The following is a 4,914-nucleotide window of genomic DNA, read 5'->3' as shown; positions in this document are numbered from 1 at the left end:
ACCACCTGCCCTGAACCCGCCTGCTGCCACCTACGCGGGCTGACGCCACTGGCCTCGATCGCGTTCCGCAGTTGACATGTTATAAAATATTAAGTTTATTATTTTAAAAGAAAGTCTACAATTACAGTCATAGTAATATTACTACATACGTATATATGTACTTATCCTATACACATATCGTGACATAAATAATAATTACATATATATAAATAAAAAAAAAATTGGTATAAATCCTGGCATATCCACTTTCCTCCCCACTAATGTAAACCTACTGGCAACATACATAGTTAACTATCACTTCACTAATTACGGAGTAGTTTGCTCGTTACCTTATACATGATAAGGCTTTTATGCGACATGAAAGGAGAGCGTGATTGAGAGAGAGAGAGAGAGAGAGAGAGAGAGAGAGAGAGAGAGAGAGAGAGAGAGAGAGAGATGAATGCAGTAATTAGTAACGACATGGATAATATTCGCATACACTCGACCATACATAGCTATAATAGTCACATACACTCAAACATAAATACTTATGATAGTCACATGCATACACTCGGACAAACATATTAGGAAAGCAACAACAAGAAAGCAAACAATGATAGCATACAATTATGTACACGTAAAGAAACATATAAGCAAAGAAACATGTGAAAAAAAAAAAAAAAATAGAGAATCATGCAGTGGGACACACACACACACACACACACACACACACACACACACACACACACACACACACAAAGTAATATTAGAGCAAGATAAGTAAGATAGAAAATAAACAACTTAACTTCAACACCTGCCACCTGATCCCAATCCGCCTTGATCCTGTATGACCTGATAACCTCCCACTCCCCTGACACTCCCGCCCCTCACCCTCATCCCGGCGCCCGTCTCCGTTCCTGCATGTGAGGTCTCTAGCATAATTTGGATTAGGCAAGGATCACGCGTGAACTCTTCATTTTCTTGAGAGAGAGAGAGAGAGAGAGAGAGAGAGAGAGAGAGAGAGAGAGAGAGAGAGAGAGAGAGAGGGAGAGAGTTGCCCAAAGTTGTCCTTCTCTTCCATGTCCCGGCCTACACTGGGTTATGCATAAGGTTGAAGGTGATATATGTATACAGTGACAGGGGCGCCCGTACCTCACTACCCTTGTCAGACCTCGTGTTTCCCTCTTCCTCCCCCTCCTCCATCTCCTCCTCCTTAGGTTTATCTTTCCCCATCCTGTCATTTGTTCTCCTTCTCTGCTTCGCGTTTATTTTTCTTCCTTTCTCCAGCATTCTTCTTCATCGTCGCCACGTGTTTCCTCCTCCTCCTTCTCCTCCTCTTCCTCTTCCTCTTCCTCCTCCTCCACACCCCTCACTTGTTTTCCTCCTCCTCGTGTGCCTGGTTTTTATTCTTCCTCCTTTCTCTGGTATTTGCTGGTTGTCGTGTTCTTCTTCCTCCTTCTCGTTCTTCTCCCCTCTCTCTCTCTCTCTCTCTCTCTCTCTCTCTCTCTCTCTTCAGTTTAATACTTCCTCTTCCTTCTTATTTGTCGTTTTTCCTTTGCATCATTTCTTTTGTTATTTTACGTTTTCTTCCTCCTTTTCCCTGTTTGTTTTTTGTTTTTCCTTTTTTTTTCCGCGTATGTAATTATTTCTTACTCTTTGATGTTGTTTTCTGCTCATGTAATTGTTTTTTTACTCTTTGATGTTGTTTTTTTTCTGCTCTTACTCTTCATTTTTGTACCTTTATTTACATATTCTTCCTTATCGTTCCTTTCTTCTCGTCTTCCTTCCTTGCATCTCATCATTCTTTCTTGGACTTTCTCTTTCACCTCCATCTATTTCTCATTACTGAGTTATCCTCCCGCATTTCCTTCACTACATTGCTCCATAACCTCCTCTTTCTTTTCCTCCTCCTCCTCCTGCTTTTCCTCCTGCTCAATCTCTCCTTTTTCTTCCTCCTCCACACACTGCATTATCCGGCTCCTTCCTTTTTTCCAGCCTCACAAATAGAGTCAGCCAAGGTCTGCATATTATAACAAAAGAGTTGCCAGCGCGTGTCTGTAAATGAGAAAAGATATATAAAAAAAAAATGAGGCCCTTAGTTTGAGCAGGTTTCTTACATGTATTGTAACCAGATGTGCATTTTTTCTCTTTACTTAGAGGTAGATTCTTTTTTTTTTTTTTGCATATAGTTGTACGGAGGTATTGTACAGCCTTGTTCAGAGGGAAGTGCGATAGTTTGGAGAAATATGTGACAAATATCCAGACACGTTGGGAGAGCGATTGACTACATGTTTCTTAGGAGTGATTTTAATAGTGTCTCATCTTCATCATCACCATCATTATCATCATCATCATCATTACCATCATCACCGGCCTTTATGATTGCAATGAACAACAAGAACCTCCCCAAACTCCTCCTCCCCTCTCTGTCAGCCACCTGTCTATTTGTTCCAAGCCACCCTAGCGAAACTTCTCACCCCCTCTGTCCATCTTGCCTGTTTGCCTGCCTGCCTTGCTTTCTATTACGTCATTCCCAAGTTCTCGTTCTGTCACTGTTGCCTTAACCGTCTATTCATCATTGGCGCATTGACGTGTCCTGCTCTCTATACTGATCTGTTTTTAGAAGTTGTCATTTTTTTTTTTTTAAGTTCTTCGGTCGATGCACTTTTGCTGTAAGAAGGAAGACAAGAAAGAGAGACGACAGCAAGATTGATCGGGTCATATAGCTTATATTATACCGCAATGCTGAACTCTCTCTCTCTCTCTCTCTCTCTCTCTCTCTCTCTCTCTCTCTCTCTCTCTCTCTCTCTCTCTCTCTCTCTCTCTCTCTCTCTTCCCAGAATCACCTACGCACTTACACTTTTGACCTTGACTCTTGATGGCATCGTCGTGGAGTAAAAATGCTTAGAAAAAGTAACCTTTTTATGGAGACTGTGAAGCGATGGTGAGTCACCCTCCTCACGAATTTATCACCTGGATCGGGGACTGAGCAGGTTAATGAAGCACCTGTGTGTGTGTGTGTGTGTGTGTGTGTGTGTGTGTGTGTGTGTGTGTGTGTGCTACGTGTCCATTCTAGAATAATACAATACATCATTGTGCTGAAGATTTTATTGCATTTAATGATAATGGTCCTAATAATAATGAGACCAATATTAAGAAAACCTTATAATAATGATAATGATAATAGCAATGATAATACAGAAAAAAAAATGTATAACATATAAAGTTTAAAATATCTGCCCATGGTGTGTGAGAACTCGAAAAGGTGAGCTGTGAAAAAAAGAAAAGAAAAACATACAAATGTTTGGAATGCAAGGAAAGTTAAATAAATAAAAATGACATAAAAAAAAAAAAAATGAACGGAGTAGAAAGGAAAGTAAATTTCAAGCCAAGTCTCAGACTTGAGAGCAATAGTTACGGAGATGAATGGGAAATAAGTAACACGGAAAAAAGGGCAAATGATAATGTGAGGTTTATAAACAATGAACTCAAAGTTAAGCAAATGCTTCAACAAACGTAATAAGATTATGCAAACTGATAAAACAAAGGAAACACTTTCATAAGGGGACTGCATAATATGCAGGTAATACTTGGAAAACACGCTTGTAAAAACTAATGCATGAAGATAGAACACGAAACTGAGAAGTGCAAAAGTGCAAGCACACAAGAGAGAGAGAGAGAGAGAGAGAGAGAGAGAGAGAGAGAGAGAGAGAGAGAGAGAGAGAGAGAGAGAGAGAGAGAGAGAGAGAGTGCGTGTATGTGTCTGATCAGAAACTTGGAGATGCCCCGGAGAACTGTTTCCTACTACTTCTCTCTCTCTCTCTCTCTCTCCTCTCTCTCTCTCTCTCTCTCTCTCTCTCTCTCTCTCTCTCTCTCTCTCTCTCTCTCTCTTGGGAGGGCGATATCGGCAAGGAGTTACAGGAGTTGGAGGCAGGGCGGGCAACATGAAGGCAGTGGCAGGGTCTGGGTGGAGGAGGCAAATACGATGGAGACACTTCAGGTAATGCAGGGCCAAGGCCAAGTAAAGTTAAGTGTGATTGGCTTCAACTTGACTTTGTGGTATAAGCTTCTGGCGATATGAAGACTATGCAATACGAATTTCTCCAGGCATTTCGAGACTACGCCGTATTTAGCTCATATATGTAAATTGAATGGTGGATCAGTGTGAAAGTTTTATGCACTGTTTATGATCTTGTTTTCGTGAAATGGGCACTTGGGTCTTTTACTTTTTTTTTTTTCTTTTTTTGGTGTAGATTGTTCTGTAACCTTGGAAAGCTTTGGAATTATTCATACCTCGTTCTCGTGAAATACTTAGGGTTTTATAATATATTGTTCCTATTTTTGTTTTCGTTGTTGTTGTTGTTGTTGTTGTTGTTGTTGTTGTTGTTGTTGTTGTTGCTGTTGCTTTTATTATTATGATTATCATTATTATTATTATTATTATTATTATTATTATTATTGTTAATATTATTATTATTATTATTATTATCATTATTATTATTATTATCATCATCATCATCTCTTTGAAGATGTAATAAATCCTTAAGTTAAAATATTAATATATATCTTTGTAAGTGAAATACCTGAGATCACTAATTAGAGACTGAAATTCAATTTATACCTGAGCAGAATAAGGCTTAGCGGCTTGAATAATACAGGTGTAGCTCCAATTCCTGGCTTTGATCGATATGTGGCATCAAGGGAATATTTAGCTCTTCTTAGTCTGTGCAACCTTATTTATTTACTTTCTTTGAAGTGAACTTGGTATCATTTATTCATATCATATTCCTTTGGTTCACATAAATGGGCTGCCATGGTCCCTAAGATGACGTCAAGATAATTTAACAACCCTTATTTTTACATAACCCTTTGATTCATAGCTTACAAAACGAAGCTGTGTCATGATACTCAAAATGACACCACATGAACTTTAAA

The 4,914-nt window shown here is 39.2% G+C and overlaps 1 protein-coding gene across 5 annotated transcripts in view; it reads left to right on the top strand.

Annotated features, from left to right (window-relative positions):
• The window catches only part of LOC135108062 (protein prune homolog 2-like), a 37,664-nt gene that overhangs the window by 3,293 nt on the left and 29,457 nt on the right, over positions 1-4,914 (top strand). The window lies entirely within an intron of this gene.

The sequence above is a fragment of the Scylla paramamosain genome, chromosome 2 (assembly GCF_035594125.1).
Source record: "Scylla paramamosain isolate STU-SP2022 chromosome 2, ASM3559412v1, whole genome shotgun sequence".
NCBI lineage: Eukaryota > Metazoa > Arthropoda > Malacostraca > Decapoda > Portunidae > Scylla > Scylla paramamosain.
The sequence above is the reverse complement of the archived record's forward strand: the minus strand, read 5'-3'. Positions and strand labels throughout refer to the sequence as shown.